Source organism: Procambarus clarkii, chromosome 60 (assembly GCF_040958095.1).
Source record: "Procambarus clarkii isolate CNS0578487 chromosome 60, FALCON_Pclarkii_2.0, whole genome shotgun sequence".
NCBI classification, from domain to species: Eukaryota; Metazoa; Arthropoda; class Malacostraca; order Decapoda; family Cambaridae; genus Procambarus; species Procambarus clarkii.
This window is the reverse complement of record NC_091209.1, coordinates 7,207,014-7,233,257: the sequence shown is the minus strand read 5'-3', so window position 1 is coordinate 7,233,257 and position 26,244 is coordinate 7,207,014. Positions and strand designations below refer to the sequence as shown.

The 26,244-nt window shown below is 49.9% G+C and overlaps 1 protein-coding gene across 1 annotated transcript in view; it reads right to left on the bottom strand.

Moving 5' to 3' along the window:
- LOC123766907 (adenylate cyclase type 8) overlaps positions 1-26,244 on the bottom strand; it is a gene marked incomplete in the record, with an annotated part of 567,973 nt that overhangs the window by 286,425 nt on the left and 255,304 nt on the right.

Here is a 26,244-nt window from a genome sequence, read left to right as displayed (position 1 = left end):
CCCCTGGGGGTGAAGGCGTCACCACCCCTGGGGGTGAAGGCGTCACCACCCCTGGGGGTGAAGGCGTCACCACCCCTGGGGGTGAAGGCGTCACCACCCCTGGGGGTGAAGGCGTCACCACCCCTGGGGGTGAAGGCGTCACCACCCCTGGGGGTGAAGGCGTCACCACCCCTGGGGGTGAAGGCGTCACCACCCCTGGGGGTGAAGGCGTCACCACCCCTGGGGGTGAAGGTGTCACCACCCCTGGGGGTAAAGGCGTCACCACCCCCAGGGGGTAAAGGCGTCACCACCCCCAGGGGGTAAAGGCGTCACCACCCCCAGGGGGTAAAGGCGTCACCACCCCTGGGGGTGAAGGTGTCACCACCCCTGGGGGTAAAGGCGTCACCACCCCTGGGGGTGAAGGTGTCACCACCCCTGGGGGTAAAGGCGTCACCACCCCCAGGGGGTAAAGGCGTCACCACCCCCAGGGGGTAAAGGCGTCACCACCCCCAGCGGTGAAGGTGTCACCACCCCTGGGGGTAAAGGCGTCACCACCCCCAGGGGTGAAAGTGTCACCACCCCTGGGGGTGAAGGTGTCACCACCCCCAGGGGTGAAAGTGTCACCACCCCTGGGGGTGAAGGTGTCACCACCCCTGGGGGTGAAGGCGTCACCACCCCCAGGGGTGAAGGTGTCACCACCCCTGGGGGTGAAGGCGTCACCACCCCTGGGGGTGAAGGTGTCACCACCCCCAGGGGTGAAGGTGTCACCACCCCTGGGGGTGAAGGCGTCACCACCCCTGGGGGTGAAGGTGTCACCACTCCTGGGGGTGAAGGTGTCACCACCCCTGGGGGTGAAGGCGTCACCACCCCTGGGGGTGAAGGCGTCACCACCCCTGGGGGTGAAGGTGTCACCACTCCTGGGGGTGAAGGCGTCACCACCCCTGGGGGTGAAGGCGTCACCACCCCTGGGGGTGAAGGTGTCACCACTCCTGGGGTGAAGGTGTCACCACCCCTGGGGGTGAAGGCGTCACCACCCCTGGGGGTGAAGACGTCACCACCCCTGGCGGTGTATGCGTCACCACCCCTGGGGGTGAAGGTGTCACCACCCCTGGGGGTGAAGGCGTCACCACCCCTGGGGGTGAAGACGTCACCACCCCTGGGGGTGAAGGCGTCACCACCCCTGGGGGTGAAGGCGTCACCACCCCTGGGGGTGAAGGTGTCACCACCCCTGGGGGTGAAGGCGTCACCACCCCTGGGGGTGAAGGCGTCACCACCCCTGGGGGTGAAGGCGTCACCACCCCTGGGGGTGAAGACGTCACCACCCCTGGGGGTGAAGGCGTCACCACCCCTGGGGGTGAAGGCGTCACCACCCCTGGGGGTGAAGGTGTCACCACCCCTGGGGGTGAAGGCGTCACCACCCCTGGGGGTGAAGGCGTCACCACCCCTGGGGGTGAAGGTGTCACCACCCCTGGGGGTGAAGGTGTCACCACCCCTGGGGGTGAAGGTGTCACTACCCCTGGGGGTGAAGGTATCACCACCCCTGGGGGTGAAGGTGTCACCACCCCTGGGGGTGAAGGTGTCACCACCCCTGGGGGTGAAGGTGTCACCACCCCTGGGGGTGAAGGTGTCACCACCCCTGGGGGTGAAGGCGTCACCACCCCTGGGGGTGAAGGCGTCACCACCCCTGGGGGTGAAGGTGTCACCACCCCTGGGGGTGAAGGTGTCACCACCCCCAGGGGTGAAGATGTCACCACCCCTGGGGGTGAAGGCGTCACTACCCCTGGGGGTGAAGGTATCACCACCCCTGGGGGTGAAGGTGTCACCACCCCTGGGGGTGAAGGTGTCACCACCCCTGGGGGTAAAGGCGTCACCGCCTGCAGTATTCACGTCCTGAAGGCAGGAAAATCCTCTATCGGACACGAATGTATATATATTTTACATCCATTTTTTCCTCACTATCTCTTGTCTATTTCCCCTCCCCCTCTTCTCTCACTCTTTCTCTCTTTCCTCACTTCATCGTTACGTCTGAGCTCTCTCTCTCTCTCTCTCTCTCTCTCTCTCTCTCTCTCTCTCTCTCTCTCTCTCTCTCTCTCTCTCTCTCTCTCTCTCCATCTCTTGTCTCCCTCCCTCTCTCTCTCTCTCTCTCTCCATCTCTTGTCTCCCTCCCTCTCTCTCTCTCTCTCTCGTTTTCTCTTTCTCTCTCTCTATCATCATTCTTCCTCGTGTTAAAGAGGACCTCAAATCAGCGATAGGCCCCTAAGAGGATTCTCCAATCTGCATAAGAGATTTGTTATCTGTGTGTGTGTGTGTGAAGAGATTTGCATATCGGATTAAAATATGTTCAGAGTGAGCCCACTGATTATGCACGTAAGATTATATAGAATTAATAGATTTTCTTGATCATATGTTCTTTATTTTTGTCCAGAATTTATGAGAGAGAGAAATGTAAATATTATCTTTTAACTCCGGGAATTAAAATGGATTTTTGTTTTTTTGCAAATGTTGAGATCTTTTATTTTTTTTGGAATGGCATTCAACACAGAAGTTGTTTCTGGAAGCAGACATGTCTGCTGGCACTTGTTTAGGGCCGCAGACATGTCTGCTGGCACTTGTTTAGGGCCACAGACATGTCTGCAGGCAGTTGTTTACGGCCGCAGACATGTCTGCAGGCAGTTGTTTAGGGCCGCAGACATGTCTGCAGGCAGTTGTTTAGGGCCGCAGACATGTCTGCTGGCACTTGTTTAGGGCCACAGACATGTCTGCAGGCACTTGTTTAGGGCCGCAGACATGTCTGCAGGCACTTGTTTAGGGCCGCAGACATGTCTGCAGGCAGTTGTTTAGGGCCGCAGACATGTCTGCAGGCAGTTGTTTAGGGCCGGAGACAAGTCTGCAGGCACTTGTTTAGGGCCGCAGACAAGTCTGCAGGCACTTGTTTAGGGCCGGAGACATGTCTGCAGGCAGTTGTTTAGGGCCGGAGACATGTCTGCAGGCAGTTGTTTAGGGCCACAGACATGTCTGCTGGCACTTGTTTAGGGCCGCAGACATGTCTGCAGGCACTTGTTTAGGGCCGCAGACATGTCTGCTGGCACTTGTTTAGGGCCGGAGACATGTCTGCAGGCAGTTGTTTAGGGCCGCAGACAAGTCTGCAGGCACTTGTTTAGGGCCGGAGACATGTCTGCAGGCAGTTGTTTAGGGCCGCAGACATGTCTGCAGGCAGTTGTTTAGGGCCGCAGACATGTCTGCAGGCAGTTGTTTAGGGCCGCAGACATGTCTGCAGGCACTTGTTTAGGGCCACAAACATGTCTGCAGGCAGTTGTTTAGGGCCACAGACATGTCTGCAGGCAGTTGTTTAGGGCCACAGACATGTCTGCAGGCAGTTGTTTAGGGCCGCAGACATGTCTGCAGGCAGTTGTTTAGGCCCGCAGACATGTCTGCAGGCACTTGTTTAGGGCCGCAGACATGTCTGCGGGCAACCTGTTAACAGGAACAGGTCCTATCAACCAGTTCACCAACAATGTTATCCTGTTTACATAAGAACATAAGAACAAAGGTAACTGCAGAAGGCCTATTGGCCCATACGAGGCAGCTCCTATTCTATAACCACCCAATCCCACTCATATACTTGTCCAACCCGTGCTTGAAACAATCGAGGGACCCCACCTCCACAATGTTACGCGGCAATTGGTTCCACAAATCAACAACCCTGTTACTGAACCAGTATTTACCCAAGTCTTTCCTAAATCTAAACTTATCCAATTTATATCCATTGTTTCGTGTTCTGTCCTGTGTTGATACTTTTAATACCCTATTAATATCCCCCCGGTTATGTCCATTCATCCACTTGTAAACCTCTATCATGTCACCCCTAACTCTTCGCCTTTCCAGTGAATGCAACTTAAGCTTTGTTAATCTTTCTTCATATGAAAGATTTCTAATTTGGGGAATTAACTTAGTCATCCTACGCTGGACACGTTCAAGTGAATTTATATCCATTCTATAATATGGCGACCAAAACTGAACTGCATAATCTAAATGGGGCCTAACTAGAGCAAGATATAGCTTGAGAACCACACCAGGTGTCTTGTTACTAACGCTGCGATTAATAAATCCAAGTGTCCGATTTGCCTTATTACGAACATTTATGCATTGATCCTTTTGTTTTAAATTCTTACTAATCATAACTCCCAGATCCCTTTCGCAATCCGACTTCGCAATCACAACACCATCTAGCTCGTATCTTGTAACTCTATCATCATTACCTAACCTCAGAACTTTACATTTATCAGCATTAAACTGCATCTGCCAATCCTTTGACCATTTCAAAACCCTATCTAGATCAACTTGAAGTGATAGTGAGTCCTCCTCCGAATTAATTTCCCTACCGATTTTCGTATCATCGGCAAATTTGCAAATGTTGCTACTCAAACCTGAATCTAAATCATTTATATATATTATAAACAACAGAGGTCCCAGGACAGAGCCTTGAGGCACTCCACTTACAACATTTTCCCACTCTGACTTGATTCCATTTATACTAACTCTCTGTTTCCTTTGGTATAGCCATGCCCTAATCCAGCTTAATATAGCACCCCCAATACCATGAGACTCTATTTTTTTAATCAGTCTTTCATGTGGCACTGTATCAAAAGCTTTGCTAAAGTCAAGGTATACAACATCGCAATCCTTACCACTATCAACTGCCTCAACAATGCTAGAATAAAAAGATAACAAATTTGTTAAACATGAACGGCCATTTATAAAACCATGTTGCGACTCAATTATTAATTTATGTTTTTCAAGATGAAGACGAATTTTATTTGCTATTATAGATTCGAGTAACTTTCCCACAATAGACGTTAGGCTAATTGGTCGATAGTTAGACGCAAGTGATCTATCTCCTTTCTTAAAAACTGGTATCACATTAGCAACTTTCCAAAACTCTGGCACTCTGCCTGACTCTATTGATTTATTAAATATGGTTGACAGTGGGTCACAAAGCTCCTCTTTGCATTCTTTAAGCACCCTAGCAAACACTTCATCCGGCCCTGGGGATTTGTTTGGTTTGAGTTTTACTATTTGTTTAAGAACATCCTCCCTGGTAACTGCTAAACTCGTCAACCTGTCCTCGTCCCCACCCACATAGACTTGTTCGGCTGAAGGCATATTGTTAAGTTCCTCTTTAGTAAATACAGATACAAAATATTTATTAAAAATACTACTCATCTCTTCATCACTATCTGTTATTTGACCTGTCTCAGTTTTTAACAGACCTATCCTTTCCCTAGTCTTAGTACGATATAACTGAAAAAACCCTTTAGGATTTGTCTTTGCTAGCCCTGCTATGCGAACTTCATAGTTTCTTTTTGCTTTCCTTATCTCTTTTTTAACATTTCTAACCAGTTGTACGAATTCCTGTTCTAAAGTGACCTCCCCATTTTTAATCCTTTTGTACCAAGCTCTCTTTTTACCTATAAGGTTCTTCAAATTCTTTGTTATCCACTTTGGGTCATTAGTATACGATCTATTCAATTTGTATGGTATACTACGTTCCTGTGCTTTGTTTAGAATATTCTTAAATAAGTTATATATTGAATCCACATCGAAATCCCCATTTAAGTCACCTATCGCTGGGTTCATGTCTCGCTCCAAGACCGGCCCACACCCCATACCCAAGCCTTTCCAATCAATTTGACCCAAAAAATTTCTTAGGCTATTAAAATCAGCTTTTCGAAAATCTGGCACTTTAACAGAATTTTCTCCTACTGGTCTATTCCATTCTATGCTAAATCTGATTTCTTTGTGATCACTGCTCCCTAGCTCACTCCCTATTTCGATGTCATTAATTTGCGTTTCCCTGTTAGTTAACACTAAATCTAAAATATTATTTTCCCGTGTTGGTTCCTTAATGTGTTGCGTAAGAAAGCAATCGTCAATTAATTCTAGAAAATCTTCTGCTTCACTATTCCCTGTTTTGTTCAACCAGTTTATTCCGCTAAAATTAAAGTCACCCATGACATAAATACTGTTAGATCTAGATGCTCTAGATATTTCATCCCATAGATGCTTTGCTTCCATTCTGTCTAAATTTGGTGGCCTATATATTACTCCTATTATAATATTATTAGCTTTTTCGTTTAATTCAATCCAAATAGTTTCTGTGTGTGGCTCTGTTTTGATTCCCTCTTTGAGACTACATTTCAAATTGTCCCTAACATATATGGCTACTCCACCTCCTCGTCTAATATATCTATCTGTGTGAAATAGTTTAAATCCATATATTTGATATTCAGCTAATAGTTCTCTATTTTCTACATTCATCCACGTTTCGGTAAGTGCAATAATATCTATTTTTTCTGTGCAGACAAGAGCATTTAATTCGTTAATTTTATTTCTTAGACTTCTACTGTTAGTGTAATATACCCTAAGTGAATTGTTATTTTGCGGACCTTCTCTTTCCCTGATCGTTTTGCCAATTCCTTTCTCCCACAAACACATACTTTTATTACCTCCTTCCTCCAAATCAATTCCCATACCTCTATCTACTAACAGTTTAAACCCAAACAAACACCTCTAACCACTTCTTCTAGCGAGTTCGCAACAGCAACAACCCCAGCTCTCGATAGATGCACCCCATCACGAGCATACATTTCATTTCTTCCATAGAAGTGTTCCCAGTTGTCTATGAAAGATATTGCATTTGATTTGCAATATCTTTCCAGCCGGCAATTGACACCAAGTGCCCTCGATATCCATTCATTTCCCACTCCCTTTCTTGGAAGAATGCCACATATGATCGGGATTCCTCCCTTGCTCCTAACTAACTCTATGGCTGTTTTATACCTCTGAATCAGTTCCTCACTCCTAACTCGACCAACATCATTTCCTCCCACGCTAATGCAAATAATGGGATTGTTCCCATTACCAGCCATAATATCATTCATGTTGTTTATAATATCACCAATGCCAGCTCCGGGATAGCAAACCCTTAACCTGTTCCCCCTATCTCTAGCACAAAACGTTCTATCCAAATACCTTATCTGGGAATCTCCCACAACTAATGTTTGCTTAGGTACTTCCTTTACTTTCTGAGGGGCCTGCGCTTCCTTTCTCTTCGTTGCTTTCCCTTTTGCGCGATCCACAGTCTCTCCACAGCACTCGTCCTAACTCTCCACAGCACTCGTCCTACAACTCTAAACTCTAAATCTTTACAACTCTAAATCCATTGACGCTGATCCTTACGTTGTTTTTCCTTTAATTATCAACGTTAACAATGCTCGATGATTTGTATAATAACGCTATAAGAAGCGGTCACCTGTTCCCCTTGTCTCTGTCTCTCTGTCTGTGTCTCTCTCTCTGTCTCTCTGTCTGTGTCTCTCTCTCTCTCTCTCTGTCTCACTCTGTCTTTGTCTCTCTGTCTGTGTCTCTCTCTCTGTGTCTCTCTCTCTGTCTCTCTCTCTCTGTCTCTCTCTCTGTCTCTGTCTCTCTCTGTCTCTCTCTCTCCCTCTCCCTCCTTCAGATCCGGTTTACACACGAATCTGAAGCTGGGGGGGAAGAAAATACGAAGATTGTCACCTCAGATTTAAGTCCAGAATATGGGACGAGAACTACAAATGGAACAGTGAAGAAAATTGCTTACAAAACGCCTTTTAGCCCGTGCAGGGAACCGGTCAGGCATCGTACATCTTCCAGAACATCCAGAACCGGTCAGGCACGTACATCTTTCAGGGTTGTTGATTTGTGGAACCAATTGCCGCGTAACATTGTGGAGGTGGGGTCCCTCGATTGTTTCAAGCACGGGTTGGACAAGTATATGAGTGGGATTGGGTGGTTATAGAATAGGAGCTGCCTCGTATGGGCCAATAGGCCTTCTGCAGTTACCTTTGTTCTTATGTTCTTATGTTCAGAATATGGCGGAAAAGACTGTATCAACCAGGAGGGATTATACATATATGTAAAACTATTTATTTATACATAATCATTCAAAGTTAAGTTAGTTGAGATACGCATAAAGCTTTTCCTCGTGTGATTTAAACGCTCGGCACACAGTACTGTGCCACAGGGACGGTGACATAATTGTTAATAGTTCTAATTTACACATTATACGGCCAGAGGCCAGATTCACGAAGCAGTTACTCAAGCACTTACGAACCTGTTCATCTTTTCTCAATCTTTGGCGGCTTTGTTTACAATTATTAAACAGTTAATGAGCTCCGAAGCACCAGGAGGCTGTTTATAACAATAACAACAGTTGATTGGCAAGTTTTGGTGCTTGTAAACTGTTTAATAAATGTTATCAAAGCCGTCAAAGATTGAGGAAAGATGTACACGTTCGTAAGTCCTTGCGTAACTGCTTTGTGAATCTGACCCCAGGAGTCAAGAGTTTGAAAGAACGTTACATTGTGGAGAAAATCATTTTGGTGTACAAAGATCATTGACTGTGTTCTACTGTTGATGAGAGACTCAGCTGTTGTGGAGAGCCGCCTGCGTCACCGCCTGCTGCGGATGACGCAGGTGTGACGCAGGACCAATCATCGTGAGGCTGGGTTCGCTGACGCTAATTAGAATTGTGAGGTAATCTATTTTACCAAATTCAGCTCTGTCGTAAAATTGGACCTCATTTTTTCCCCTCAAAATCCATGAAGATGTGTACGCTTGTATCATGCGTAAAATGATACATGCGTAAAAAGATACATAATGATACGTTTGGCACGAGAGGGAGGTTGACCTTCACAAGAAATATACGGCAAGTGAGACACGGACGTGTATAAAATATGTGCATAATCTTCTACAACATTTGCAAGTTGAACTCGTTTAGTTGTAAATACAGCCAGCTCCTATTGGTCCATACGAGGCAGCTCCTATTGGTTCATATGAGGCAGCTCCTATTGGTCCATACGAGGCAGCACCTATTTAAATCCGCCTAAAGTCTTTCAAATACATATGCAACCAACGCTTGAAATCACCCAACGACCCAATTACATCACCTTTCCATACAAGCTTGGCTCTCTAAGGAACGACGTCGCTCAAGACTTGCAGACTTCAACATGCAATAACTCAGTGATTGCATTACTTCAGGAGGAAAACCAGGGAAATGTGTTGTACAAAGCATTACCAGCTATGCAGGCGATGAGTCACAATAACGTGGCTGAAGTATGTTGACCAGACCACACACTAGAAATTGAAGAGACGACGACGTTTCGGTCCGTCCTGGACCATTCTCAAGTCGATTGTGATGAGGACAGGTAGGGACAGGCATTAAATAGGCAAGAGAGAGCTGAGGAGGAAAGTCAGGTGTAGGGGATAGCAGTAATGAGAACCGCAGCAGGCCTATTGGCCCATACGAAACGTCGTCGTCTCTTCAATTTCTAGTGTGTGGTCTGGTCAAAATTACCAGCTATAGTTATGTAATGTGCTGTACTTGTCAGGTACAGAAAAGAACGTTGCTTGTACTGAGGCCAGGGGGGGGGGCCAGATTCACGAAGCAGTTACGCAAGCACTTACGAACCTGTACATCTTTTCTCAATCATTTGCGGCTTTGTTTACTATTATCAAACAGTTAATGAGCTGCGAAGCACCAGGAGGCTGTTTATAACAATAACAACAGTTAATTGGCAAGTTTTCACGCTAGTAAACTGTTTAATAACTGCAACCAGAGCCGCCAAAGGTTCAGGAAAGATATACGCGTTCGTTAGTACTTGCGTAACTGCTTCGTGAATCTGGGTCCAAGTCTGCAATTTCATGTAATATACAATGGGTACATTACATGAAATTGCGATTATATGTGTGATTATAGACGTAAGTATCAGTCAATTGTTCTGGTATAACAACATTCCATGGTATAACCAAAAAATATAAACAACAGAGTATTACAAGTATAATTAGTTAATGCAATTATCTCTCAACGAGCTCTGATCAAAGCCATTAGGGGCAGACTAGTTAGCAGCCACATCAAGCAATAATCAGGTAGATGAAATACTGTATTTCAACTGATCATTAAGTATTCATTAGATCCTGTTCTATTAAAGACGAATTCCTTAATCCGCAATATCCAAAAGATACCAGGGTAGCTATGTCTAATGTGAGGAGTGGAGAGTACAAGTTACTATTCGCTGTTGACCAGACCACACACTAGAAGGTGAAGGGACGACGACGTTTCGGTCCGTCCTGGACCATTCTCAAGTCGATTCAATTCTCAAGTCTATCGACTTGAGAATGGTCCAGGACGGACCGAAACGTCGTCGTCCCTTCACCTTCTAGTGTGTGGTCTGGTAAACTTCAGCCACGTCATTGTGACTCATCGCCTGCTTACTATTCGCTCTCCAGCACTCTTTTGTTTATGGCTCAACTACTTGGCCTGGACGGTAGAGCGACTGTCTCGCATCATACAGGTCGGCGTTCAATCCCCGACAGTCCAGTTGGTTGGGCACCATTCGTTCTCTTCGACCAGTTGATTGTGTTTATACAGAGAAGCAACACAAGGGAACACAACCTCGATTGTTTCAAGCGTGGGTTGGACATGTATATGAGTGGGATTGGGTGATTATAGATAGAAGCTGCCTCGTATGGGCCAATAGGTCTTCTGCAGTTACCTTTGTTCTTATGTTCTAAGGGAAAGGGAACTCCACCAGCATCACTAAGACGTGATCTTAACCCAATATGAGGTCAATATTGACCTACCCATCAGCGATTACGAGGACGTGAGGTCAATATCTTTATGCCCCGCCTCTTGACCTTCCTCTACCTGTTCCTATATAATTCAACTATTCTAATGTTTTAATTCTTTGTAGACTCTGGTCCCAAAGTTGTGGATGGAGGTTTCTTCAACTTTTTCTTTCAGTATGTTCTACCTGTCCACCCAACCCGTCCTCGCGGATACATCGTAATTTGTCGTCAAAATATGATGCATTATAAATCATAGTGGCTCGCAAGCTGACAGATCGCTTTCTACCTTCGACTCCATAGGTTAGGTTCGGGTAAGTTAGTACACCATTTTTGTGACATTGTGGGTCATGGAGAGGACGGGCTGCCTCACCTGCCGTACAGGTACCAGCATGTCCTTACATTTCGTCGACTCATTTTCGTTACCAGCTTCCAGTTGTGTCTTCTCGACCTGGCATATCTCTCTCTTTTAAGAGCCCTTACTCAACTTGTTGAATCCCTTAGTACCTTAAATGTTGAGATCATGTCTAATTTCATCTCTGTGGTTCGCCCAGCCACTTGGGCTAGACGGGAGAACGATGGTCTCGCTTCTTGCAGGTCGGAGTTCAATCCCTGACCGTCCAAGTGGTTGGGCACCATTCCTTACGTCCGTCCTATCCTAAATCATTTTCCTCGTCCCTTCTAAATGCTATATAGTCGTAATGGCTTAACACTTTTTCCTAAAAATTTCTTTATCTTATCTCTTCAGTCTGATTGTGACATTCAGTTTCCTTAACCTTTCCTCAGAGCTTAAAACCCTTAGTTCTGGCACTAACCTTGATTCATATATTCCAGTATACGAATTCCAGTATTGGTCCTAACCAATGTTGTTTACATTGCCTTGAAAAAGCCCTGAATTAGGTTCCTAAACAATGTTCTAATGTTTGCTAGCGTCTCACACGCTACTGATGGTACCCTGTTTATGTGTGCCTGTGGCAAGTGTTGGAATTATATCAACTCCAAAATCCCTTTCCAGCAGTTGCCATTCCCCCTACCTTGAGGTGCTTCCGGGGCTCAGCGTCCCCGCGGCCCGGTCGTCGACCAGGCCTCTTGGTTGCTGGACTGATCAAACAGGCTGTTGGACGCGGCTGCTCGCAGCCTGACGTATGAGTCACAGCCTGGTTGATCAGGTATCCTTTGGAGGTGCTTATCCAGTTCTCTCTTGAACACTGTAAGGGGTCGGTCAGTTATGCCCCTTATGTGTAGTGGAAGCGTGTTGAACAGTCTCGGGCCTCTGATGTTGATAGTTCTCTCTTGAACACTGTGAGGGGTCGGCCAGTTATGTCCCTTATGTGTAGTGGAAGCGTGTTGAACAGTCTCGGGCCTCTGATGTTGATAGTTCTCTCTTGAACACTGTGAGGGGTCGGCCAGTTATGCCCCTTATGTGTAGTGGAAGCGTGTTGAACAGTCTCGGACCTCTGATGTTGATAGTTCTCTCTTGAACACTGGAAGGGGTCGGCCAGTTATGCCCCTTATGTGTAGTGGAAGCGTGTTGAACAGTCTCGGACCTCTGATGTTGATAGTTCTCTCTTGAACACTGTAAGGGGTCGGCCAGTTATGCCCCTTATGTGTAGTGGAAGCGTGTTGAACAGTCTCGGGCCTCTGATGTTGATAGTTCTCTCTTGAACACTGTGAGGGGTCGGCCAGTTATGTCCCTTATGTGTAGTGGAAGCGTGTTGAACAGTCTCGGGCCTCTGATGTTGATAGTTCTCTCTTGAACACTGTGAGGGGTCGGCCAGTTATGTCCCTTATGTGTAGTGGAAGCGTGTTGAACAGTCTCGGGCCTCTGATGTTGATAGTTCTCTCTTGAACACTGTGAGGGGTCGGCAAGTTATGCCCCTTATGTGTAGTGGAAGCGTGTTGAACAGTCTCGAGCCTCTGATGTTGATAGTTCTCTCTTGAACACTGTAAGGGGTCGGCCAGTTATGCCCCTTATGTGTAGTGGAAGCGTGTTGAACAGTCTCGGACCTCTGATGTTGATAGTTCTCTCTTGAACACTGTGAGGGGTCGGCCAGTTATGTCCCTTTTGTGTAGTGGAAGCGTGTTGAACAGTCTCGGGCCTCTGATGTTGATAGTTCTCTCTTGAACACTGTGAGGGGTCGGCCAGTTATGTCCCTTATGTGTAGTGGAAGCGTGTTGAACAGTCTCGGGCCTCTGATGTTGATAGTTCTCTCTTGAACACTGTGAGGGGTCGGCCAGTTATGTCCCTTATGTGTAGTGGAAGCGTGTTGAACAGTCTCGGGCCTCTGATGTTGATAGTTCTCTCTTGAACACTGTGAGGGGTCGGCCAGTTATGTCCCTTATGTGTAGTGGAAGCGTGTTGAACAGTCTCGGACCTCTGATGTTGATAGTTCTCTCTTGAACACTGTGAGGGGTCGGCCAGTTATGTCCCTTATGTGTAGTGGAAGCGTGTTGAACAGTCTCGGGCCTCTGGTGTTGATAGTTCTCTCTCAGAGTACCTGTTGCACCTCCGCTCTTCAACGGGGGCATTCTGCACATCCTGCCATGCCTCCTGGTCTCCGTGTACCTTGTCGTGTACCTACGTGTACCTTGCGGTACAATCAACTATTCCCCCTTCCTCAACTCTCCATGCAACTCCAATCAATTAGGTTTATTCCTTCAAACCTCCACAGGGTTTGTGTCAAATTTTTAACAATCAGTTTTTTTGTTAATAAGATAAAGGTAACCTCCAGGAGAGTCTCAAGGCATCACCCAAGACGATGGCAGCCACAGTCAGAGTCATTAACACAACCTATGAGAAATGTCAGTGACATTGACCAAGTAATATACAGACCAACTAATATAGCGCTCAGAGAGATATCTCAGAGGCCATCAAAGAAGCCGTTCTTAATAATGACTTCTCGCAATTATCATCTTGAGACGACACCAACTACCTCAAACACAAGAACCTGTCTCTCAACCCTCCTGATGCACTTCAAGCAGACATGATGCACTTCAAGCTGACATGATGCACTTCAAGCAGACCTGATGCACTTCAAGCAGACATGATGCACTTCAAACAGTCATGATGCACTTCAAGCAGACATGATGCACTTCAGGCAGACATGATGCACTTCAAGCAGACATGATGCACTTCAAGCAGACATGATGCACTTCAAACAGACATGATGCACTTCAAGCAGACATGATGCACTTCAGGCAGACATGATGCACTTCAAGCAGACATGATGCACTTCAAGCAGACATGATGCACTTCAATCAGACATGATGCATTTCAAGCAGACATAATGCACTTCAAGCTGACATGATGCATTTCAAGCAGACATGATGCACTTCAAGCAGACATGATGCACTTCAAGCAGACATGATGCACTTCAAGCAGACATGATGCACTTCAAGCAGACATGATGCATTTCAAGCAGACATGATGCACTTCAAGCAGACATGATGCACTTCAAGCAGACATGATGCACTTCAAGCAGACATGATGCACTTCAAGCAGACATGATGCATTTCAAGCAGACAATTGAACTCAAGCTACAAGAATCATACAAAACCCAGGAGAGGTAAAGAGAGCAAAAGGCCATCAGTGAAATAGAGAGAAATCCGAAATATTTTTTCTCCGATGCAAAATCAAGATCAAAAACCACGTCTAGTATCGGGCCCCTGCGAAAGGGAGATGGAACTTTCACAGATGACAACAAAGAAATGAGCGAGTTACTGAGGAAGCAGTACGACTCTGTTTTCAGCGAGCCATTAAATGTACTAAAGATTGATAACCCAAATGAATTTTTCATGGATATGATACCAACATCAAATCATATATCAGACGTCGCCCTATCCCCACTAGATTTTGAAGAAGCCATAAACAGTATGCCTATGCACTCTGCACCAGGCCCGGATTCTTGGAACTCCATATTCATCAAGAACTGTAAAAAACCACTATCGCAGGCCCTTCACATTCTGTGGAGACAAAGCCTAGATACTGGCGTTATCCCTGACATACTAAAAACAGCAGAGATAGCACCACTCCATAAAGGAGGAAAAAAGGCAGAGGCAAAAAATTACAGACCGATAGCACTAACATCGCACATCATAAAATTTTTTGAGAGAGTGCTAAGAAGAAAGATCACAAAATACATGGAATCACAGCATCTTCATAACCCCGGACAACATGGTTTCAGAACAGGGCGCTCTTGCCTGTCGCAGTTGCTGGACCACTATGATATGGCATTAGATGCTATGGAAGACAAACAAAACGCTGATGTAATTTACACAGATTTCGCAAAAGCTTTTGATAAATGTGACCATGGTGTTATTGCACATAAAATGCGTTCAAAAGGAATTACCGGGAAAATAGGCAGATGGATCTACAATTTCCTGACTAACAGAACCCAATGTGTAATAGTCAACAAAATAAAATCCAGCCCATCAACCGTGAAGAGCTCAGTTCCCCAGGGTACTGTGCTTGCTCCAGTACTTTTTCTCATCCTCATATCGGACATAGACCAGAACACAACCTATAGCACTGTATCATCCTTTGCAGATGACACTAGGATTTTCATGAGAGTTGGCAACATAGAGGACACGGCAAACCTCCAATCAGATGTAGATCAGGTCTTTCTATGGGCTACAGAAAATAATATGGTGTTTAACGAGGATAAGTTCCAGCTCATGCGCTACGGAAAAATTGAAAATATAAAAACGGAAACCACGTACAAAACTCAGACAAATCATAACATAGAACGAAAAGGCAATGTAAAGGATCTGGGTGTACTCATATCGGAAGACCTTACCTTTAAAGAACACAATAAAGTAGCCGTCACAACTGCAAGAAAAATGACAGGTTGGATAACAAGAACTTTTCACACTAGAGATGCTATACCGATGATGATACTTTTCAAAACGCTTGTGCTCTCTAGAGTGGAGTACTGCTGCACAATGACAGCCCCTTTCAAAGCTGGAGAAATTGCTGACCTAGAGAGCGTGCAGAGATCCTTTACTGCTAGAATCCACTCAGTAAAACATCTAAATTACTGGGACCGACTAAAGAGCCTAAATCTGTACTCCCTTGAGCGCAAGCGGGAGAGATACATAATAATTTACACGTGGAAAATAATTGAGGGGCTGGTCCCAAACCTGCACACAGAAATAACACCACATGAGACCAGAAGACATGGCAGGATGTGCAGAATACCCCCGTTGAAAAACAGAGGTGCAACAGGTACTCTGAGAGAGAACTCTATCAGCATCAGAGGCCCGAGACTGTTCAACACGCTTCCACTACACATAAGGGACATAACTGGCCGACCCCTCACAGTGTTCAAGAGAGAACTATCAACATCAGAGGCCCGAGACTGTTCAACACGCTTCCACTGCACATAAGGGACATAACTGGCCGACCCCTCACAGTGTTCAAGAGAGAACTATCAACATCAGAGGCCCGAGACTGTTCAACACGCTTCCACTACACATAAGGGACATAACTGGCCGACCCCTCACAGTGTTCAAGAGAGAACTATCAACATCAGAGGCCCGAGACTGTTCAACACGCTTCCACTACACATAAGGGACATAACTGGCCGACTCCTCACAGTGTTCAAGAGAGAACTGGATAAGCACCTCCAAAGGATACCTGATCAACCAGGCTGTGACTCATACGTCAGGCTGCGAGCAGCCCCGTCCAACAGCCTGGTTGATCAGTCTAGCAACCAGGAGGCCTGGTCGACGACCGGGCCGCGGGGACACTAAGCCCCGGAAGCACCTCAAGGTAACCTCAAGGTAGGACATGATGCACTTCAAAAGCAGACATGATGCACTTCAAGAGCAGACATGATGCACTTCAAGAGCAGACATGATGCACTTCAAGCAGACAGGATGCACTTCAAAAGCAGACATGATGCACTTCAAGCAGACATGATGCACTTCAAGCAGACCTGATGCACTTCAAGCAGACCTGATGCACTTCAAGCAGACATGATGCACTTCAAGCAGACATGATGCACTTTAAGGACATGATACACTTCAAGCAGACCTGATGCACTTCAGGCAGACCTGATGCACTTCAAGCAGACATGATGCACTTCAAGCAGACCAGATGCACTTCAAGCAAACCTGATGCACTTCAAAAGCAGACCTGATGCACTTCAAGCAGATCTAATGCACTTAAAGCAGACATGATGCACTTCAGGCAGACCTGATGCACTTCAAGCAGACATGATGCAATTCAAAAGCAGACAAGACACACTTCGAAGTAAGACTCAACCCCCCCCCCCCAACATTTACAACCATAAAAACATCTGATATAATTCAAGAAATTCCTGATAAGAATATGAAACTAAAAGCAAGTCAGAATTACATGTTTGATAAGGTTGACAGATCTTCTCTGGCCACTTAAAATAACATTTGAATCAGCTGACCCTGTCACCTACCAGTAAAATAGGTACCTGGGTGTTAGTCAGCTGTCACGGGCTGCTTCCTGGGGGTGGAGGCCTGGTCGAGGACCGGGCCGCGGGGACACTAAAAAGCCCCGAAATCATCTCAAGATAACCTCAAGATAGACCCAGCAAACTTTGCTTGGAAATGGAGGTCAATACGTCAGTGGTTGACCTCGAACCATTTCCTGACCAACTCACGAGATACAGCACTGTAAGACTCTGTATCAATACCCTTCCTGTATAACCGCCACACTAACCTGTATTAACTACAATGAAATACAGTAAAGTACAGAATGTGTACAGTTAATGCTTGCAAAGGGTGTATCAGTAATGTACTGATTGTATTGTATAAGGAGAGGCCACAATCTCCCCTACTTGGGAGATTGTGGTCCTATTTCCCCACCATTCTTCCCCATATAATCACCCCCCAACACAATCTTCCCCATCATCCTCTCCCCCACAGCATCAACCTCCCCCCCCACTCCATCTCCATTACAATCACCCCCACCACCACCACAATCACCCCCTCCACCACCACAATCACCCCCTCCACCACCACAATCACCCCCTCCACCACCACACTGACCCCCTCCACCACCACAATCACCCCCTCCACCACCACAATCACCCCCTCCACCACCACAAGCACCCCCTCCACCACCACAATCACCCCCTCCACCACCACCCACCCCCACCACCATATGCCTCCCCACACCAATATTTCAGCAGTGCCGATCTTGCTGGAGCTGGTAATGGAATATTATCACTGCTGCCTGGGGAGTCATTACTTGGAACGACACGGTTGCTGATTTGACTGTGTGGGAGGGGTATTGTGGTGATGGGGCGAGGGGGGGGGTGATGGGGGGTTGATGGGGTGGGAGGGGGTAGAGGTAAAAGGGTTTACAGAGAGCGGGTTAACAAAGAGTAAGAGTCAATCATATAAGATCAGGTTCAAGTGCAGTGAAAGACTCTGTAGCCCAGGGCACAGTCCTTGCACCACTGTACCCCGGGGCACAGTCCTTGAACCACTGTACCCCAGGGCACAGTCCTTGCACCACTGTACCCCAGGGCACAGTTCTTGCACCACTGTACCCCAAGGCACAGTCCTTGCACCACTGTACCCCAGGGCACAGTCCTTGCACCACTGTACCCCAGGGCACAGTTCTTGCACCACTGTACCCAAGGGCACAGTTCTTGCACCACTGTACCCCAGGGCACAGTCCTTGCACCACTGTACCCCAGGGCACAGTTCTTGCACCACTGTACCCCAGGGCACAGTTCTTGCACCACTGTACCCCAGGGCACAGTCCTTGTACCACTGTACCCCAGGGCACAGTTCTTGCACCACTGTACCCCAGGGGCACAGTCCTTGCACCACTGTACCCCAGGGCACAGTCCTTGCACCACTGTACCCCAGGGCACAGTCCTTGCACCACTGTACCCCAGGGCACAGTCCTTGCACCACTGTACCCCAGGGCACAGTCCTTGCACCACTGTACCCCAGGGCACAGTCCTTGCACCACTGTACCCCAGGGCACAGTCCTTGCACCACTGTACCCCAGGGCACAGTTCTTGCATCACTGTACCCCAGGGCACAGTCCTTGCACCACTGTACCCCAGGGCACAGTCCTTGCACCACTGTACCCCAGGGCACAGTCCTTGCACCACTGTACCCCAGGGCACAGTCCTTGCACCACTGTACCCCAGGGCACAGTCCTTGCACCACTGTACCCCAGGGCACAGTCCTTGAACCACTGTACCCCAGGGCACAGTTCTTGCACCACTGTACCCCAGGGCACAGTCCTTGCACCACTGTACCCCAGGGCACAGTCCTTGCACCACTGTACCCCAGGGCACAGTCCTTGCACCACTGTACCCCAGGGCACAGTCCTTGCACCACTGTACCCCAGGGCACAGTCCTTGCACCACTGTACCCCAGGGCACAGTTCTTGCATCACTGTACCCCAGGGCACAGTCCTTGTACCACTGTACCCCAGGGCACAGTTCTTGCACCACTGTACCCCAGGGCACAGTTCTTGCACCACTGTACCCCAGGGCACAGTCCTTGCACAACTGTACCCCAGGGCACAGTCCTTGCACCATTGTACCCCAGGGCACAGTCCTTGCACCACTGTACCCCTGGGCACAGTCCTTGCTCCACTGTACCTCAGGGCACGGTCCTTGCACCACTGTACCCCAGGGCACAGTCCTTGCACTACTGTACCCCAGGGCACAGTCCTTGCACCACTGTACCCCAGGGCACAGTCCTTGCACCACTGTACCCCAGGGCACAGTCCTTGCACCACTGTACCCCAGGGCACAGTTCTTGCACCACTGTACCCCAGGGCACAGTTCTTGCACCACTGTACCCCAGGGCACAGTCCTTGCACCACTGTACCCCAGGGCACAGTCCTTGCACCACTGTACCCCAGGGCACAGTCCTTGCACCACTGTACCCCAGGGCACAGTCCTTGCACCACTGTACCCCAGGGCAGAGTGCTGCTTCCCCAGGGCACGGGCTGCTTCCTGGGGGTGGAGGCCTGGTCGAGGACCGGGCCGCGGGGACACTAAAAAGCCCCGAAATCATCTCAGGATAACCTCAAGATAACCACTGTACCCCAGGGCACAGTCCATGCACCGCTGCTATTTCTCATTCTTATCTCGGATATAGACAAAGATACTAGTCACAGCTTCGTGTCATCTTTTACCACTAATACAAGAATCAGCATGAAAATTACCTCTGAGGAAGACACTGAACAACTACAAGTCCATACTAATAAAGTCTTCGACTTGGCAACGGAAAATAACATGATGTTTAACAGTGATAAGTTCCAGGTACTGAGGTATGGTGGACACGAGGAAATTAACCAAAATACAGGACACACTCACACCTACTCATACAAGGAAAACAACATGTAAAAGATCTGGGAATTATGATATCTGACGACCTGACATTTTCATGAACATAACATAGCAAATATGGCGGCGGCCAGGACAATGATAGGATGGATTATGAGAACGTTCACATCCCGAGACCCACAACAATGGTAATACTATTTATATCACTGGTGCTGTCCCGTCTTGAGTACTGTTCGGTACTCACTTCCCCCTTCACAGCAGGAGAGGTCTCTGAATTAGAGGGAATACAGAGAACATATACGGCACGCATAGACACCATAAAACATCTAAATTATTGGGACCGTCTCAAAGATCTGAAAATGTACTCTCTGGAAAGGAGACGAGAGAGGTATCAAATATACACATGGAAGATACTTGAAGGCCAGGTCCCAAATGTGCAAAGTAGAATAACAACATACTAGAGAGAGAGATACGGAAGGAAATGCAGAATAGAACCAGTGAGGAGTAGAGGTGCCATAGACACACTCAGAGAACACTGTCTGAACATTAGAGGTCCACAGCTGCTCAACACCCTCCCAACAAGCATTATAAATATTGCCGGAACAAAGGTGGATGTATTCAAGAAGCAATTAGATAAGTTATTACAAGAAGTGCCGGACCAAACCAGGCTGTAGTGGATGTGTGGCGCCTGCGGGCCACTCCAAGCAACAGCCTGTTGGACCAAGTTATTACAAGTCGAGCCTGGCCTCAGGCCGAGCTCAGGGAGCTGAAGATCTGCCTATACTCTCTTCAGGTATGTTCCAAGTATGTTCCAAGTCTGTTCCAGGTATGTTCCAGGTATGCATGTGAAGTGGCTCTCATGTCTGGCTAACCTACCACCACAGTCTGCTCCTCTCATGTCATAAACATGACCTTGGTTGTGTTCAATGTGACAAAATCATGTTTAATGTTTATGATTGAATACGTATATAAACCAAACAGCGGTTCGCAGATCCTTCGGGCCAGGTGCCGCCATCTCCAGATGGCTGCCTCTACCACTCAAGGTGAGTGACATCGTGCCAGCGATTGTCTCCGTGTGAGGGATGAGAGATGCGCCACAATAAGGATGGACTGAGGGATTGTCAGTAAGCTCCTTGTTATTGGTCCACACCGGACCAGTGCCAGCGTCATCACAGCTCCAGCAGTTGTCAGGGAGAGCGTACCTGGCACCGCTGTGGCACACCTCTCTACTGACAATTGTGGCTGGAGTTGTCAACTGGGGGGGTGGGGACAGGAAGCATGTGTATATAGACATACTTGAGGCTTGTATCCAAGTCACACGGAACACAACCCCACAACAGTTAACTATAACTCCCGGGAACCTATTTACTACTGGGTGAGCAGGTGCATTAGGTGAAAGGAAACGGCACCAATTTTCCGCTCAAGTGGAACTTCAAGCCTTTCCTGACGGTAGGGGGGGGGGGGGGGGGAGGGGGAGTGCCACTTTGGCATGGTGTCAAGCGCTCCTCGTCCTATACCTATACATTTCTAACCACCATATCGTGGGTACTATATACACTACGGGGCTCACCATAGCCCGTGCTACTTAGAACTTTTTGTTCCAGGTAGCAAATCTTAAACAACAACAACAACAGCCACACAACTGGACCATGGTAGCCCGGAAGCCCCGACCACATGAACCGTAGCCCGCCAGCCCCGACCACATGAACCGTAGCCCGCCAGCCCCGACCACATGAACCGTAGCCCGCCAGCCCCGACCACATGAACCGTAGCCCGCCAGCCCCGACCACATGAACCGTAGCCCGCCAGCCCCGACCACATGAACCGTAGCCCGCCAGCCCCGACCACATGAACCGTAGCCCGCCAGCCCCGACCACATGAACCGTAGCCCGCCAGCCCCGACCACATGAACCGTAGCCCGCCAGCCCCGACCACATGAACCGTAGCCCGCCAGCCCCGACCACATGAACCGTAGCCCGCCAGCCCCGACCACATGAACCGTAGCCCGCCAGCCCCCACCACATGAACCGTAGCCCGCCAGCCCCGACCACATGAACCGTAGCCCGCCAGCCCCGACCACATGAACCGTAGCCCGCCAGCCCCGACCACATGAACCGTAGCCCGCCAGCCCCGACCACATGAACCGTAGCCCGCCAGCCCCGACCACATGAACCGTAGCCCGCCAGCCCCGACCACATGAACCGTAGCCCGCCAGCCCCGACCACATGAACCGTAGCCCGCCAGCCCCGACCACATGAACCGTAGCCCGCCAGCCCCGACCACATGAACCGTAGCCCGCCAGCCCCGACCACATGAACCGTAGCCCGCCAGCCCCGACCACATGAACCGTAGCCCGCCAGCCCCCACCACATGAACCGTAGCCCGCCAGCCCCGACCACATGAACCGTAGCCCGCCAGCCCCGACCACATGAACCGTAGCCCGCCAGCCCCGACCACATGAACCGTAGCCCGCCAGCCCCGACCACATGAACCGTAGCCCGCCAGCCCCGACCACATGAACCCTAGCCCGCCAGCCCCCACCACATGAACCGTAGCCCGCCAGCCCCCACCACATGAACCGTAGCCCGCCAGCCCCCACCACATGAACCGTAGCCCGCCAGCCCCGACCACATGAACCCTAGTCCGCCAGCCCCCACCACATGAACCGTAGCCCGCCAGCCCCGACCACATGAACCGTAGCCTGCCAGCCCCGACCACATGAACCCTAGCCCGCCAGCCCCCACCACATGAACCGTAGCCCGCCAGCCCCGACCACATGAACCGTAGCCCGCCAGCCCTGACCACATGAACCGTAGCCCGCCAGCCCCGACCACATGAACCGTAGCCCGCCAGCCCCGACCACATGAACCGTAGCCCGCCAGCCCCGACCACATGAACCGTAGCCCGCCAGCCCCGACCACATGAACCGTAGCCTGCCAGCCCCGACCACATGAACCGTAGCCCGCCAGCCCCCACCACATGAACCGTAGCCCGCCAGCCCCGACCACATGAACCGTAGCCCGCCAGCCCCGACCACATGAACCGTAGCCCGCCAGCCCCGACCACATGAACCGTAGCCCGCCAGCCCCCACCACATGAACCGTAGCCCGCCAGCCCCGACCACATGAACCGTAGCCCGCCAGCCCCCACCACATGAACCGTAGCCCGCCAGCCCCGACCACATGAACCGTAGCCCGCCAGCCCCCACCACATGAACCGTAGCCCGCCAGCCCCGACCACATGAACCGTAGCCCGCCAGCCCCGACCACATGAACCGTAGCCCGCCAGCCCTAGCCTGGCTACATGTCTCACCTTCTTATATTCCTCTCACACCATTAAATTATGCACTTGCCACTTGAAGTACAAGTGTCTCAACAGCCCAATTCCCTCACCAATCACACTCAGCTCGGAGCTAAACTGCCCAACACCTCCCAAGGAGCAGCTCCAACTTGGGTCTTCCACTCCAGGCTGAACTATGGGTCTCCTTAACACGCTGTCTCGTATGGAACACTGTTGACCAGACCACACACTAGAAGGTGAAGGGACGACCACGTTTCGGTCCGTCCTGGACCATTCTGCGACTTGAGAATGGTCCAGGACGGACCGAAACGTCGTCGTCCCTTCACCTTCTAGTGTGTGGTCTGGTCAACATTCTTCAGCCCCGTTATTGTGACTCCTCGCCTGCATATGGTACAAACTGCCTCTTAATCTTTTCATTGTACATTTACTTCCTTTCTTATTAACAATTAACTCACAGCTAAGTGGACAGCGCTTCGGATTCGTAGTCCTGAGGTTCAGGGTTCGATTCCCGGTGGAGACGGAGACATATGGGCAAAATGTTTCTCTCATCCTGTTGCCCCTGTTCACCTAGCAGTAAATAGGTACCTGGGAGTTAGACAGCTGCTACGGGTTCGTGCTTCCTGGGGGTGGAGGCCTGGTCGAGGACCGGGCCGCGGGGACGCTAAGCCCCGAAATCATCTCAAGACAACCTCAAGATCATCAAATTTGGTGTTACTTTAAAATCCTTAAAATCTTGGCTACATTATAAGTAACATTAGTTACTTAAGGCTTCACCAGAGCTTTAAGGTACAGTACAGCTTACAGCTTAACTTCTTTAAGTACAGCTTTAAGGCTGTACAGAGCCTCACTATCAGTGTCCCCCGTACAGAGCCTCACCATCAGACCCCCCGTACAGAGCCTCACCATTAGTGTCTCCGTACAGAGCCTCACCATCAGACACCCCGTACAGAGCCTCACCATCAGTGTCCCCCGTACAGAGCCTCACTATCAGTGTCCCCCGTACAGAGCCTCACCATCAGTGTCCCCCGTACAGAGCCTCACCATCAGACCCCCCGTACAGAGCCTCACCATCAGACCCCCCGTACAGAGCCTCACTATCAGTGTCCCCCGTACAGAGCCTCACCATCAGTGTCCCCGTTCAGAGCCTCACCATCAGACCCTCCGTACAGAGCCTCACCATCAGTGTCCCCCGTACAGAGGCTCACCATCAGACCCTCCGTACAGAGCCTCACCATCAGTGTCCCCCGTACAGAGCCACACCATCAGTGTCCCCCGTTCAGAGCCTCACCATCAGTGTCCCCCGTACAGAGCCTCACCATCACTCCCCGTACAGAGCCTCACCATCAGACCCCCCGTACAGAGCCTCACCATCAGACTCCCCGTACAGAGCCTCACCATCCCTCCCCGTGCAGAGCCTCACCATCACTCCCCGTACAGAGCCTCACCATCACTCCCCGTACAGAGCCTCACCATCACTCCCCGTACAGAGCCTCACCATCAGACTCTCCGTACAGAGCCTCACCATCAGACCCCCCGTACAGAGCCTCACCATCACTCCCCGTACAGAGCCTCACCATCAGACTCTCCGTACAGAGCCTCACCATCACTTCCCTTACAGAGCCTCACCATCAGACTCTCCGTACAGAGCCTCACCATCACTCCCCGTACAGAGCCTCACCATCACTCCCCGTACAGAGCCTCACCATCACTCCCCGTACAGAGCCTCACCATCACTCCCTGTACAGAGCCTCACCATCACTCCCCGTACAGAGCCTCACCATCACTCCCCGTACAGAGCCTCACCATCAGACTCCCCGTACAGAGCCTCACCATCACTCCCTGTACAGAGCCTCACCATCACTCCCTGTACAGAGCCTCACCATCACTCCCCGTACAGAGCCACACCATCACTCCCCGTACAGAGCCTCACCATCACTCCCCGTACAGAGCCACACCATCACTCCCCGTACAGAGCCACACCATCACTCCCCGTACAGAGCCACACCATCACTCCCCGTACAGAGCCTCACCATCACTCCCCGTACAGAGCCTCACCATCAGACTCCCCGTACAGAGCCTCACCATCACTCCCCGTACAGAGCCTCACCATCACTCCCCGTACAGAGCCACACCATCACTCCCCGTACAGAGCCTCACCATCACACCCCCCGTACAGAGCCTCACCATCAGACCCCCCGTACAGAGCCACACCATCACTCCCCGTACAGAGCCTCACCATCACTCCCCGTACAGAGCCACACCATCACTCCCCGTACAGAGCCTCACAATCACTCCCCGTACAGAGCCACACCATCAGACTCCCCGTACTGAGCCTCACCATCACTCCCCGTACAGAGCCACACCATCACACTCCCCGTACAGAGCCTCACCATCACACCCTGTACAGAGCCTCACCATCAGACTACCCGTACAGAGCCACACCATCAGACTCCCCGTACTGAGCCTCACCATCACTCCCCGTACAGAGCCACACTATCAGACTCCCCGTACTGAGCCTCACCATCACTCCCCGTACAGAGCCACACCATCAGACTCCCCGTACTGAGCCTCACCATCACTCCCCGTACAGAGCCTCACCATCACTCCCCGTACAGAGCCACACCATCAGACTCCCCGTACTGAGCCTCACCATCAGACCCCCCGTACAGAGCCTCACCATCAGACCCCCCGTACAGAGCCTCACCATCACTCCCCGTACAGAGCCTCACCATCACTCCCCGTACAGAGCCTCACCATCAATCCCCGTACAGAGCCTCACCATCACTCCCCGTACAGAGCCACACCATCAGACTCCCCGTACAGAGCCTCACCATCACTACCCGTACAGAGCCACACCATCACTCCCCGTACAGAGCCTCACCATCACTCCCCGTACAGAGCCACACCATCACTCCCCGTACAGAGCCTCACCATCACTCCCCGTACAGAGCCTCACCATCACTCCCCGTACAGAGCCTCACCATCAATCCCCGTACAGAGCCTCACCATC